The 15,617-nt window shown below is 41.5% G+C and overlaps 1 protein-coding gene and 1 non-coding gene across 2 annotated transcripts in view; one reads left to right on the top strand and one right to left on the bottom strand.

The window, feature by feature from the left end:
• Positions 1-15,617, bottom strand: part of HDAC9 (histone deacetylase 9) — a 328,489-nt gene that overhangs the window by 280,657 nt on the left and 32,215 nt on the right. The gene's annotated exons all lie outside the window — the stretch shown is intronic.
• On the top strand, positions 14,143-14,269 carry LOC142201743 (U4atac minor spliceosomal RNA). The gene has a single exon (XR_012715635.1). It is a non-coding gene; the product is annotated as a U4atac minor spliceosomal RNA (small nuclear RNA).

Genomic DNA, 15,617 nt, shown 5'->3' with positions numbered 1-15,617 from the left:
ACTGCACTAACCACTGAGTCACTGTGCTATCCACTGCATTGCTATGCTAACAGCTAACTTACTGCGCTAACCACTGATTCCCAGGGCGGCTAACCAAATATTTAACTTGATATTTCTGGCTTCTACTACCTGCAGGACTTCAGCACACGTTCTTTTTCTTCAATAAACAAGGCAAAGCTATGGCCCCAAATTAAGTTTCAATCCAACTGGAGCACGTTCTTCTTGTTATAATAGTTCTTACTGACCTGTGAGCCGGGTTATCATCTAGAACACAACTAAGCTAAGATGTCAGCAATGACAGAACAAAATACTAACATGGAATCCAGACAGGAAAATCAGAACCAAGGAGGCCGTCAGTACAGGAGACACGATCATAATATTAAAGTGGTTTCCTAAGATTTTAATATTGATGACCAATCTTGGGATGACATCAGTGGAAGTCTGGGTATTGGGGGGCCTGATTGAAGTGATCTCAAGACTGTATTGCCACCTGCCCCTTCAATCAACTGATCAGTAGCGGTGCTAGGAATCAGCCCATTGATCTGATAGGAAAACTCATCAGTATTAACTCTTTATACTGCTCATCAGTAAACAGAAGGTAACTTATCATGTAATGTGATTGACTGGGAGGGCGACACCTAATGCTTCTGTCGTCCACCGTCCCAGCATAAATATAAACCAGAGTGCAGTCTATATACCATTAGTAAGAGTTAAAGAACAGACTGTTCAAAACTTTAGTGTCTCATCCCTCCATAATGTCCATAAGTATACAGCGTATATAGGGACTCCAGGCTCAGGTCTGTCCATTGCAATGTGCCTGTGATTTTACTTATAATTTCCCTTCAGCTGGGATTTTACCAATGTTCACATCTTGCATGTTGCCAAATAGAGAAGTGAGGAAAGGTCATAGAATAAGCTAAAAATAAATAGATGAAGTCGCCGAGAAGCTGGAAAGGTGCTATATGTTCTGCTTCTAAAAGCTGCACAGAAAATAATTACATTCCCGTCTTCTACTTCACTTGGTAATGACTCTATATTTAGAATCCAATGAAGAGAGTTTTTGAAGAACAGTAAATGGTAAGAGTTTTACTATACACAGGGCTGTGAAAGGTGTGAACACATGGAGAATGGCGTCATTCATTGTGAGAACGCGCCTAGCCTTGGCGCAAGAAGATAAACGTATATTGTGAGCGATAAATCCACCCTGATTTTTTAAAAAAATAATAAAATGCTAAAAATGGAGCAAGTTTATTTATATCGCTAAAAACAAAGTGGATCTGTCATCACAATATGGTGTCCTATATAAGAGCAGAATATTACAATCACAGGTCTGCGAGGGTGTTATACAAAATGGCACAAAGACTTAATGTAGTAAGGCAGATATGCCCATATGTGCCAAGCCACAGCGATCGACAATCATTGGTTGGATGGGAGAAGAGGTGGAGACTGATGAATATCGCAGACTCCAAGCTATGAGTCCATTGGATTGTCTCCACTATACCAATAGCTCATTCTTGGGAAACCACTGAAAAGACTTGACTACAGTACTGTATACTGAGGATTCTTACATTGTACTACAAGTACAGTAATCAAGTTTTGTATAACAGAATATCCCTTTAAATAGTCTAGGGCACTAGGGCCAGGAATCATCATTATCATGATGGTCATCTTCATGAGTCAGACATTGAACTGGCAATGATGATTAAAAAAAAAAAAAAAAAATCTAATTGTGGCTTTTTAACCCATGACATATCATACGTCTGAATAGTTGGAAAAAGTGGGCTCTCTCTTGCCCAATTGGCCCCCTGTGATATAGCATGGTGATGATGGGTTGTCATGGCAGACAGGGTCTCCTGAAGCCCGTAGGCTTATCATCTGTAGGCTAAGGCCCCACGGGATGACCTGCAGCTATAAAGTAACGCATTGCAGTTCTTCCTGCAGCGCTTTAAACAGAAAGTTTGTGTAGTTTTCCTCCGCGGACTTTCTGTTACAATTATATCTATGGGGAAGCCGCCGGTGTTTCCGTAGATATAACTGAAATGCGGTGATGTTTTGGAAATCAGAACCGGTTTTGGAAATCGCAGTGTGGACATGATGCAGTTTTTACCGCTAAGTGGGCATGGGACCTTAAAGAGGACCTTTCATCACTTGGGGCACATGTGGTTTTATATACCGCTAGAAAGCCGACAGTGCGCTGTCTGGTTTCACGATCTGTGCCCCAGGTGAAGAGCTATCGGTGCCGGTACTGAAGCTCTTCACCATCAGAAGGGCGTTCCTGACAGTCAGTCAGGGTACCAGGAATACCCTTCTTCACAGCAGCGTCTACAGTGTTGTACTGTGAGAGTGGGGAGTAACGCCCCCCACCCCCCTCCTGATAGTACCCGTCCATAGATGAGTACTGGGGGGGGGGGGCATACAGCTACCGGTTTGTACATTATGTACCTTTCTAAAAGCCAGAGAATAAACATTTTTTTTGATTACTACTATAAGTAAAAAGTAATGTTAAGGCCAGGTTCACACGGGAGTTTTTTGGACCGGATTTTGACGCAGTGGTCACCTCAGAATCTGGTTAAAAAATAAAAAAAAACGGCTAGCCGCGACTGGATGCTAGTGCAGTGCATATAGTGCAACCGTATCCATTCTGCTCTGGATTAGGCCCAAATGAATAGGCCTAGTTGGGAGGGAGTGTTGCGAAGTGGACGTCCGCAGTTGAATCAGCCACGGAATCCGTCTAAAGAAAGGGCATGTCTTTTTTTTTTCCGCAAGCGGCAATAAACTGCTCATGCAAAAAGGAAATGACCGGCTCCCATTGATTTCAATGGGAGGCAGTTTTATTGAGCCTTATTTTGATGTAGATACCGCATCAAAATCCAGTCCAAAAAACTTCATCTGATCCCGGTTTAAGACATATAGCCTTTGCTGATGCAAGATTTTAGGCTAGATTCACATGGCTGAGATGCCAAACGGCCATCTTGTACATGTGGGGCACCCTTTTTCATGGAATCCCTATACATTTCAGTGTATGGAGGGATCCCTAAAAATGGCCTATATTTTGACCTATACATGCAGCGCCGCACCTCCCATGAGGCGACCTGAAGCGACCGCTTCAGGCGGTGCTATGCCAGGACCCCAGGGAGGGCGGCATTTTTGCTTACCTAAGCCAGTCCAGGACAAGCTATCCTGGACTGGCTTAGCGTCACCGTCACCAAGCAGTGGATTGGGGAGGCCCTGTGGACCCCAGCGGCCCCTCCCCTCACGCTCAGGCAGAGAGCAGGTCCTCTCCCTGTCTGCTCTCTGCCTGCTAACACCGCTCCGCCACGCACCCTTCGCTCTCTGTCGTCCGCCTCGGCGGCAGAAAAGGTCGGTTCACCCCTGTATACATGACCTATATCTTAATGGTCCACATAGTGGTATCCAGTGCAGAATGAGCTGATGATAATAGTGATAATGATAATAATGTGCTAGAAATTCTTAAAGTAAATACATAAATCTCATATATTTCATGACTGTATTTCATGTCTTCTTTCTCTCCCATAATCACTAATAGAACAATCTGTTTATATGAAAATATAAGACTTCATTTAGAATTGATCAGCGGATCCGTGACTAAGTATCACTGTACCAGCGGCTCACAGTATAACCACGACACGCAAGTAACATCATGGTCTCACGCCATGTACAATCTACAGACAGGAAATCTAGCTTTAACAATGCTGCAAATAGTTTCACAATATTCACATTTGTATAATAAAGTTTCAATAGTTCACTTCTTAAACTGAATTTTAATCTTCTCCTTTATGTTACATTTTCTTACCCCTTATTTAACCCTTCCTATCACAGCTATTTTTAGTTTTTGCATTTCCATTTTTTGTTTCATTCCAAAAGTCCTAGCTTTTTCATTTTTCCATTAACAGAGACATATGAGGGCTTGTTTTTTTGTAGGACGAGTTAATATACCGTGGAATGCAATGGAAAGCTGGAAATGCCTTTAATTGTACATTTAATAATAATATATATATATATAATATATATATAATATTTTATTGTTACATATTTTTTGGGGTGATGACATGTTCATCGGGTGTGCCATAAAATTCTTATGGCAGCACGGTGGCTCAGTAGTTAGCACTGCAGCCTTGCAGTGGTGGAATCCTGTGTTTGAAACCTACCAGGAACAACATCTGCAAGGAGTTTGTATGTTCTCCCCGTGTTTGCGTGGGTTTACTCCAATTTCCTCTCACACTCCAATGACATACTGATAGGGAATGTTGATTGTGATTCCTATATGGGACAGTGACTGACAATGTCTGTAAAGCGCTGTGGAATATGATGGCGCTATATAAGTAAGCATAAGAAATATTTTAAGGGATGTAACCACTGAGCCCCTTGCTGTATCTCAGAATGAGACATGACTCTGTGTTATAAAGATTAGAAGTATTTAGGAGTCTTGTGAATTGCATTCATTTTATGAAGACTGATAACACATTAACAGCTATATTGTTTATTTTATTTTATGCATACTTGTATAGCGCCATCATATTCCACAGCACTTTACAGACAATGTCAGTCACTGTCCCATATAGGAATCACAATCTACATTCCCTATCAGAATGTCTTTGGAGCTACAGAATTTCCTGCCACCAAACTGAGATGTCCCAAAAGTTACATCTATATGTACAGAGTATTCATCGCAGAGCTGTAGCTGCTCTGGGAGCATTAGAAATGAGTCCACGAATACCCAACCCCCCTTCTCCCAGCCTTGATGCTCTGAAGCTTTCGTCCATCATGTTTTTTATTTTTATGACTCAGACTTCATCTGTGTCCATTAATCCGCTACCATTAATGTCTATTGCTGTCATCCTATGCCGGGTGACAGCAAGGGACATTAACAACAGTAGTGTGAATGTAACGTTAGGTGAAATTATATATCTGTACTCTTTAATTTATTGATGGGGGACCTTTCTTGTGATCTCTGGTTCAGCTTCACAATTTTGGACTAGTGGTCAGACTAGGGATCACATGACAGAAATGACCATAGATAAATTATTTAATTTGGTGCAATTGAGCTGGGATAAAACCAACAGCACAGGGGTGAGCAACATTCGGCACTCCAGCTGCTGCGAAACTACAACTCCCAACATGCTCCATTCACTTTCATGGGAGTTCCAAGAACAGCAGCGCAAGTATGCATGCTGGGAGTTGTAGTTTTACAATAGCTGGCGTGCCAAAGGTTGCCTATCCCTGCACTAGCACAATAGACTATTGCTGGTGAGCCCAAAAAATGACTTCTTTAATCTACATACAGTAATTTCATTTTCATCTAATGCTAGACTGAGCTTCAATGGACAATAGAAAGGAACTTGATAATGGCTGGATGAATTCTTCTTCTAAATCATTTATACATTTCACAGAAAATTCCTGACTCGAGGGACTAGTCTCTCACTAAATGAAAGCAATGAGGCAGTGAACTGCAATAATTTTTATAGTAAAGGGCATAGCTCATAGAAAACCTAAATGAATTTCCTGTAGATAATAGATGACAGGTTAATGACAAGGAATCTGTTAAAGGGAACCCGATAGGTGTTTATTCCATCATAAACTGGCCCCATCATGTCCAAGATCACGTAATCGCCTTTCCATTGCAAAGTGAAGTTTCAGGACATAAAAAGTCATATGTAAATTAACCTAAGTAGTCCCAGTAGGTGGGGCCAGCTTCAGCCTAGTTAGACGGCCCATATGCTAAGCTGCTCCCCGCCCACTGTGACTACTTAGGTTAATTTGCATTTGACTTTGTGCATTCAAACATGAAACTAAACTGAAACTGGTAGCATATAGTCAGCGACACACCTCCCACGAGACGACCTGAAGCGACCACTTCAGGCAGCGCTATGCCAGGGCCCCAGGGAGGGCAGAATTTTTGCTTACCTAAGCCAGTCCATTACAAGCTGTCCTGGACTGGCTTAGCACCGAGCGGTGGATTGGGGAGGCCGCTGGAGCAGCGCTGCTCCAGCGGCCTCCCCTCACGCTCAGGCAGAGAGCAGGTCCTCTCTGTTATCCGCCTCGGGCATCGTAAAGGGCAGGTTCACCCCTGCATATACAGTAGTAGGTGGGGGTCCTGTAACACATCTTGCATTGGGGTCTGGAGCTTCACGTTACATCTCTGGGGCCAAGGTTTCCCTGTCCTGGCTTTTCTTGATTTTCTCTTCACTCTTCACCCACATAAATAAAAAATGGTGAGTGCGCCAATGTCTCACATCTGTGGCCAACAATGCACCACATCTACTGCCATCTACACAATGAATAGGCTAGAGGATAAATATCTGATTGGTGGGGTCAGACCTCTCAAGAGCTAGGGGTCCTTTCATCCCATTGCACAGCAACTGAAAGCTTCCATGTTGAATGCAGTTGTAACTGCCAGTGGATGGTGCTCTCATTCACTTCAATTGGAGTTTCAGAGATAGTCAAAGTGAAGCACTCAGCTATCTCTGGTGGCCACTACCACTCATGCCTATGTTTAGCCTGGCTGCCACAATGCGCCACAATGGGAAAAGACATCCCTGTCCACGAGATTGAGGGGAGTCTAAGTAGTCAAACCCATATCAATCAGGTTGGTATTTATCCTCTCTCTAAATACTATTTATGGCATAACCGCTTTAGGACAAGGCCTCACGTTGCGGAAACGCAGTATTTTTTTGTTGCAGATTTTGCTGTGGTATTTTGAACCAAAGTCAGGAGTGGATTTAATGGAAGCGTTTCCTTTATACTTTCCATTCGTTTACCAGCCATTCCTAAGGTCCCACATGGCAGCAAAAAAGTGCATCAGAAAAAAACGCAAAGTCAACACATCGCAGTTTTTCCTTCATCGTTTTCACTGTAAGTCCGCACAGGTTACATCTGCAAACTTTCTGCTTCCATTATACCTATACGAAAACTGCCAACGTTTTCGTAGGTATAATTGACATGCTGTGATTTCTGCTTTGGTTATTTTTCTGCAATGTGTGGATGGGATTCGCTGCATTTACACCATGTTGGGCTATTGCCCAACAAAATCTGCAACAAAAACCTCCCAGAGCCTACTAGGAAATTTAGCTTTAAAGGGATTCTACCATTAAAAACTTTTTTTTCCTCCCTAACACATCGGAATAGCCTTAAGAAAAGCTATTCTTCTCCTACCTTTAGATGTCTTCTCTGCCCCACCATTCGGTTAAAATCCTGTTTTCGCTGGTATTCAAATCAGTTCTCTTGCAGCACTGGGGGCGTCCCCAATGCTGCGTGAGAACTCTCCAGTGCTGCCTCCATCTTCTTCAAGAACAGGGTCTTCACTGCATCTTCTTCTGGGGGTTGGCTTCAAACTTCTAGGCCTCGGGCCTAGGACAAAGCTGACTGTGCATGCCCGCGGCCACAAGAAAAATGGCCGCTTACACAGTATTTTAAGCGGCCATTTTTTTGTGGCCGGCAGGCATGCGCAGTCGGCTTTGCCCTAGGTCCGAGGCCTAGAAGTTCGAAGCCACCGCCGGAAGAAGAAACAGGGAGAGACCATTCCTGAAGAAGATGGAGGCAGCGCTGGAGAGTTCTCTCACAGCATTGGGGACGCCCCCAGTGCTGCTTGAGCGCTGGCTCCTGCCCCCAGTGCTACGAGAGAACTCATTTGCATATCAGCGGAAAACGGGATTTTAACAGAACGGCAGGGCGGAGAAGACATCTAAAGATAGGAGACGAATAGCCTTTCTTATTGCTATTCCGACGTGTTAGCGAGAAAAAAAAAGTTTTTAATGGTAGAATCCCTTTAAAAGATTTGCAAAAGTCGGAAATTCAGAAATGTTAAAATTTGGTGTCAATGAAACTTTTTCTAAGTAGGTCAAATTAGTTAAAAAAAGATTTTGATAGTATATTCAGTGCTAAAGAAAAGAGGGTGGCCGTGAAATAAAGGTGCTAATCGCTTTTTGAGGGGGAAAATTCGTATTCTTCCATAAGCACTAATAGAAATCTATCGCTTAAAAATGCACAGTCACACCTGGAGGTGTCTAACATTTAGTTTAGTCTTATTAACTCTCGCAGTGTGTGACAAAGCTTCCGATGCTCTTTATATACTTTTACCTGTTATGCAAAATCTTCTTCTTACTAAAGGGACACAGCGTCATCTTAAAGCTTATTTTAGGGAATTATATTAGTGTTATTAGGGTAATCTATTAGAGTAATCTATTCTGTAGGATTGTTCCAATAATGAACAAACTGCAGATGACAATGTAACTTCTCACCTGCAATGGTCTAGTTTGGCTCTTTAGTTCAGTAGTAATAAGATATCTGTACCATTGTGTAAGCAATCCCTATAAAGCCGGGTTCAGACAGGGTTTTTAGGTCCAGATTTTGACGTGGAATCCGTGTCAAAATCCGGCTCAAAAAGCTACCTCTCATTGAATTCAATGGGTTTCTTTTTCCGCGAGCGGGAACAAAAAAGAAGTGCAGATTCCGCAGATGATTCAATACCAAAGAATAATTCAAGATAGAAAAAAATCTATAAAAAAATATAAATTTTATTTCATATGCACAATACAAGAATCAAAGAAAAATATACAAAACAGGGGAAACAGACAAAGGAACAGCCATAAATGGGTTAATACCGCTAACCCCACTCCCTATAGAAAGGTGGATAATGTACCCCTGGTACAATGTGAATTAGACCTGCAGGTTGTAAGGTATCAAAATACAGTCGTATATATGAGCCTAGGGGAACATATTAACCCCTAGCACCCAGATTCTTAGAAGGACAACACAACATCATTAACCCATATGGGCCACTTCCAAAATGGAAGTACAATCCCTACGGCAGGATCAAAGAGTCAAATCTTCACCAGATACATTAGAATATAGGATCGAACTGAAATTTCTCCAAAAGACCACCTCTTGGAGAAGACCATCTTCTTACCTAAACTTTGGATTTTCAGTTTTCCATACTAGCTACCACTTTTTAATGCAGTTTTGGGTGGTCGTCTCAAAGAGGTTACTCTGTAAATATATATATATATATATATATATATATATATATATATATATATATATATCCAAAACCAATTTTCAGTTACTATTGGTGGAGGGTTTCACAGACACTATTAGTATATTCAGCTCTTTCCTACATTTGACATAACCTAATGGCTGCATTTAGCTAAAAACAAGGATACGCCAATAAAAATTCATTAAACCAATGTGGCTGTTCCCGGGGTTTGGGTGTTGGGAGCAGCATAGTGGTGTTCACACGTTGTTACAATAAAGAGGTGTTATTCCCCGTTTAATCACTTCAGAACTCGCTGCGCTCGAGTCCTATTAACGCTGCGACATTTATCATAGAGCCAATAAAAAACATTATTGCTGGACGTAAAATGTTACTGTGGGTCCTGCCTCGCAAAACACTGGGCCATTTTATTAGCCCTCAATGGATGCCCAGAGTGTGAAAACACATGTTCTAAACCGAATAAAAGATAAGGCGGGCAATGTGTATCAATGTGTCTCTCTATAGGTAGATTTCTACACCAGGGAAATTCAGCGTATGAAAAATGTAATGTCTGCCTACTCTGAATGTAACTACAAGTTATCCAGCCAAAAAAAATTCCAAAGAGAAGAAAATAGTGTAAAATATTCTCCAAAAATTCTTCCAATGCTGCCAGGTTGGTTTTATACTTGGACTTTTTCTGATGTACTGTATTTCTAGATATGTGGCATGGCAGGGCTGCACTAATTGTTGTATACCTTCTACCTAGTGTATATTCCCTGATGATTCCAAGTTGCATAAAAACATGTAAGGATAGGTGCAGGTACTGGCTTCTGTCTGTCCTTTTCAGGACATTTAGCCAAGAATGTTAGGGTTCAGTTTCGGCACCGATATCTCTCCACTGTCAGAAAGCTCCTTGCTGTGAGGAATACTCCCTCTGACAGTACAAGGCTAATAAAGGATACTATTGAGGAGTGTTCCCCACAGTCCAGTGATGACGCTGAGTTTTAAGGCCCCCCCCCCTCTCTGACAGTGGAGAGATATCAGTGCCGAAACTAACGTTACCGATATCTCTGGCTGACAGTGAACTGAATTTAACGCACTGTCAACTTTCTAGCGTCACATAATACTGGCCATGTGTAGAATATATTTGGAACAGGAATGCTGTAGCCATGAGTCTAGAAGTCCTTCTTCCCTTATATAGGACTGCTGCAGCCTGCACCTCTTCATTCCTCCACAGCACTTCTGCATCCCCTACATCCCATATACTCCAACTCCTCCATAAATAGCCAGGGCCAGTGGCCGTAAAGATCATCTAATTCATTAAAAAGCCAGTAATTGATTCCTATGAACAGAAATATGTAGCAATCTATACATCTAATTTATTATACAATATCAATATTTGTATAATATAATTTTAAAAAATTATTTTATTTAGAAAACTTTTTTCCATCTCTCACCAATGCAAAGTGACTCATTGGCAGAACTCCTGCCCACCAGCCCCTCTGATGAAGAATGTACAGGCACATATAGCAGATGTAGACCAACATTGAATGGGATAAGACTGAAGTACGTTACCTTTGTTTTGCAGATGCCAGTATTTGTCAGACATTAGGCCTGTGCAGGGTAGAACAAGCTAAGCCCGAGGATACGAGCGCGAGGTCAATGCCGTCTACTACTCCTATGCAGGTGCACGAGTCAGTTGTAAATTTGTAAGATTTCACAATATAACATGAAATAATTCATTCACTCCCATAATACCAAGCTTCACACTCATTTACATACTGCGTCATTTCAGGTGTTAGATTTCTGGAAAATTTGGGATTAAAGAACAGTGCAGAATACAACTCGTAATGCAAAAAGAAAAACCCTTATATTGCATGCACATGAATGATAGTGTTAAAATATGCAGTGAAAATAGACAAAAATGTAAAGTAACCTTCTACTAGAGATGAGTGAGTAGTATTCGATCGAGTAGGTATTCGATCAAATACTACGGTATGCGAAATATTCGTACTCGATTGAATACTACTAGCTATTCGCAGTAAACATCTGATTCAGAGCCAGCGTTGATTGGCCGAATGCTATACAGTGTATAGCATTCGGCCAATCAACGCTGGTTCTGCAGCAGGCTCGTCCTTGCTAGTCAGGAGAGCTAGCAGCTTGCTGTTACGAGCTCGCTTACTTTTTCTCATAGGAATGAATAGACCAGTGTTGATTGGCCAGTGTACAGCATTCGGCGAATTAATGCTGGTTCTGCCGGAGGCTCGTCTGTGAGGAGGCGGAGTCTAAGATCGGACCACAGCAGTCTCCATTGTGGTCCGATCTTAGACTCCGCCTCCTCACAGACGAGCCTCCAGCAGAACCAGCGTTGATTGGCCGAATGCTGTACACTGGACAATCAACACTGGTCTATTCATTCCTATAAGAAAGAGAGTCAGCTCCCTCATAACAGCAAGCTGCCAGCTCTCCTGACTAGCAAGGACGAGCCTGCTGCAGAACCAGCCACAGGCTCGTCTTTGCTAGCCAGGAGAGCTCTGGCAGTACTCATTGGGGTGAGAGCCCAGGAGGAAGCCAGAGCAAGAAGCCTCTCTGTTTCGGCAGAAGGCAACTGTAGCCCCAAACCTCTTGGTGCTTTTTGGTCCGGAGGGTTGGGGAAGTTGAGAACCCATTCTCTTTTGAGATGAGCTTTGCGATACACTCATCCTTTACAGTTTTTTGAGGGGTTTTGTGCACTTCCCACCTTTTTTGTGCAGTGGGTGTAATGTTGGCACAGTTTCAGCGCCTATTAAAAAAGAAAAACGCTTAGTGAGGTTAGTACTGCTGACACCACAGACAACAAATAAGCCTCACTAGTGTGCAAACACCAGATTGGTGCAGGTTTTGAAGCCACTTTGCAAAATGCCACACTTTTATGCCACGTGGCGTCCCAGTTTTATCCTTTTTTATCTTATGATCCATGCTTGATCTTGGCTTTGACAATGCATTAAAAAAAGCTAAACAGAACCTGATCAGAACCTGCCCCCGTAGAAGGGCCCTTAGTTCACACGGGGTATTTTGTATTCTGTGTCCACCTCAAAATCCTGACCAAAAATACAGCTCCCGTTGAAATAAATGGGAGCCCTTTGTTCTGGCTCCCAGAATAAAGAACGGACATGCTCATTCTTCAGGCAGAGTTGCCTTGCGACTCCGCCTGAAGACACTCCCGACTAGGCCCATTCATTGGGCCTAATCCAGAGCGGAGTGCATAACTGGATGCCGGTGCATTGCATCCAGTCACAGCTACCAGTATTTTGGACCGGAATCTGAGGCAGCCTCCACCTCAGGTTCCGGACCAAAAAACCCAGTGTGAACCCAGCCTTAAACATTCTACAACATCTATTTTGCCTCCTATTATGCACCTAAATACACATCCAAAACACCTAAAAGCAACGTCTATTGATATACATCATTCATACAACAATGATTTAAAAAAAAATCAAAATCACTGCATGGAAAAAAAAAAAAAAGAGTCACCTTTCACTTGAAGCATTATAGAATGTGTTTTACAGGCTCGTCCCTTACCTTACTAGCGACAAACATTATTATTATTACTATTGTTTTTTATGACCATTACACGGTTGCATTAAAATTCATTTACTGTATGTTAATTGGGGCTATTCACATGACAATATTTAGACAGTCCTGAAAGGGGCTATTGTATTGTAACTTGCAACGTGGACACACCCAGGAGCTATTGTTTATCTTTTAAGGAATATTCAAATTTGCAGAAAAGCATCCTGGGTAAGCTTTGCAACTTAGACTTCTCACCTTAACTGAAAAAAGGCATGTGTATGGGGCACTTATGGCCATTGCATGTCAAAGTTTAACCATCCATCTCTTGGGGTTGTGTTACTGCCTAATGAATGCTTAGTGAGGTTAGTATTGCTGACACCACAAACAGCATAAACACCACTAGTGTGCAAACATTAGATCAGTGCAGTTTTTTTATCTCTATTTTTCAGTGTAAAAAAAAAAGTAAGATCTGAAGTTTTGTAATTGTGTAAATTAAACATTCTTGGGTCTTTTTTAAGATTGTAATATTCTCTATATTTTAGGTCCAAAACATAAAGTAGTGATTATTTTTCCTATACTCTGTTAGTGGGATGTTAAATTTATCTACAATGCAGCATGAATGACATTCAATGCCTGATGGAATTGTATCAGTATTTTTATGTTTTCTTAAGCCAAATGTAGATTAAAATACAAAATATAATAGAAAAATGTATTCTTTTTAGTTCTCATGAATACCAAGAAATCCAGCACTCCCAATGAAATGAACGGCGCAGGGGCATTTTGTAGGAAACAAAACACCCCAGTTCTCAAGATTGGTGGGGACTGCAGAAGTCAAACCCCCCACGTATGTGCAACTTATTCCCTTCCCTATATTCACACTTAGAACATGACCAACCTCATGAGGGCCATTTTTCTTTTTTAACATCCATCACATGGTTGCATTAAAATGTATTTGTGTGAATAAGGGGCTATTCACACGATCAATATTTTGACAGTCCGTTGTAATGGACCGTCACTATATAGGCCATGCTCTATTTTTGTCTGTTTTCATGAATCCCTCCATACACTCAAATGCTATCCATGAAAACAGCTGCCCGCTGGGTGTAAAACAACTTTTCCATTGTGCACCTCGGTTGTGTGAATGACCCCTATCAGCAGCGTCACTTAAAAAAAAAAAAAAAAAAAAAAAAAATTAAAAAATTCTCAGAATGCAGGCTTTTACATAGCTGAAAATGTTACTAAAAACAATCCCACCCAAAGAGTGCCTAGATTTCTTTTGGCCATTAACGTGCAATGTGGTCACACCCAGGGGCTATTGTTTAGCTTTTACGGAATATGCAAATTTGCTGAAAAGCATCCTGGGTAAGATTTGCAACTTATTTTATGTTTTGTTGCTAAAAACAAACAGACCCAAACAGTATCTGGATTTCTTTCAGCCAGTAAAAGGTGCTATGTGGTCACACCCAGGAGCTATTGTTTAGTCTTTCAGGAATATGCAAATTTGCAGAAATGCATCCTGGGTAAGATTTGCAAGTCTTCTCACCTTAACTGATCAAAGCCATGTGTATGGGGCACTTACAGCCATTGACTGTCAATATTTAACCATCCTTGTCTTGGGGTTGAGCTACTGACCAATGAACGCTTAGTGAGGTTAGTACTGCTGACACCGCAAACAACACAGAAGCATCACTAGTGTGCAAATACTAGATCGGTGCAATTTTTGGATCCCTATTCTTTTGGTTGAAAAGTAAGTTTTGTGCAATATTAATGCTGTGTTTTAAAGCTACATTAATTGTTTTTTGGTCTTATTTTGAAAGCGATATTCTGTTCCAGTGATTCTGATAGCAAACTCTTCTATTATATAGAATTTATATGAACCTGCATTGAGGTGTAAACAGTAACATATATATTGCTGAAATGCGATGCTAATCTGCTCGTGTAGCAGAACGCTAAGGCCCAGTTCACATCTGAATTCAGGCCATTCCGTTCCTTCCCCAAATGAAAAATGCAGAGAAGAGTCCTGCAATCAGCACTTTTCTCTCCACGTTTTTCGTGTGGGATCCACATGGAGCCCATTATAGTTTATTGGGTCCGCTGGTTTCTTGAGGTAACCACTTTTTTATATAGAAAAAAGGGAAGGAAGGGAAAGGAAAATATACTCAGCCAACTTATAGTGAAAATCACTCTCCCATATATCGCTTCTCACTCTGAGATCCGTGGATCTATAGACCGGCTCGGAAAAAATATGCTCCCTCGGTCCGGAGCCAAACGATAGTACATCCAACAAGAAATTGATTCCAGCCAGGTTACGTGGAAAGATGCAAAAATACTTCTTCTTTATTGTTAAAAAGTTTACAAAATCACAGCAGCATGAAAAACAGGAATGTGGGCGTCAGACTAGTCTGACGCCCACATTCCTGTTTTTCATGCTGCTGTGATTTTGTAAACTTTTTAACAATAAAGAAGAAGTATTTTTGCATCTTTCCACGTAACCTGGCTGGAATCAATTTCTTGTTGGATGTACAACCACTTTTTTATGCGGATTCCATTAAGAGGATCACTAAACAGACCCCTGAACGGAAACCCATGTGCAGATGTGAACCAGGCCTTAAGCTAGATTGACATGACCAAGTTTCATTTGTGAAATTTAGTCCATGTATTTGCAACGCGGCAGTACCAAAGCCCACCATAACAAATTGTGCAATGAGTGAGCCCTGCTCACCTGTTAGGGTCCTGGGTGTTGGACCCTCGCAGATCTAATATTGATGACCTATCCTACAGAGAGACCATCAATATTAGGATTTGGATAAGCCCTTAAAAAAAAAAAAAAAAAAAAAACCTCATGTTTCACTTGAAGCAATAGAAGTCTATATAAGATACACACACATGTGCTTGTATACTATTTTGTGTACATGTTATGTGTTTTTCAGGCTTTTACACAGCTGAAAATGTTGCTATAAACAATCTCACCCCCACAGTGTTTGGTTTCTTTCAGCCAGTAATAGGCGCTATGTGGTCACACCCAGGGCCTATTGTTTATCCTTTCAGGAATATGCAAATTTTCAGAAAAGCATTC

The sequence above is a fragment of the Leptodactylus fuscus genome, chromosome 4, assembly GCF_031893055.1.
Source record: "Leptodactylus fuscus isolate aLepFus1 chromosome 4, aLepFus1.hap2, whole genome shotgun sequence".
NCBI classification, from domain to species: domain Eukaryota; kingdom Metazoa; phylum Chordata; class Amphibia; order Anura; family Leptodactylidae; genus Leptodactylus; species Leptodactylus fuscus.
Note: the sequence above shows the minus strand (reverse complement) of the source record. Positions and strands in the feature narration are given on the sequence as shown.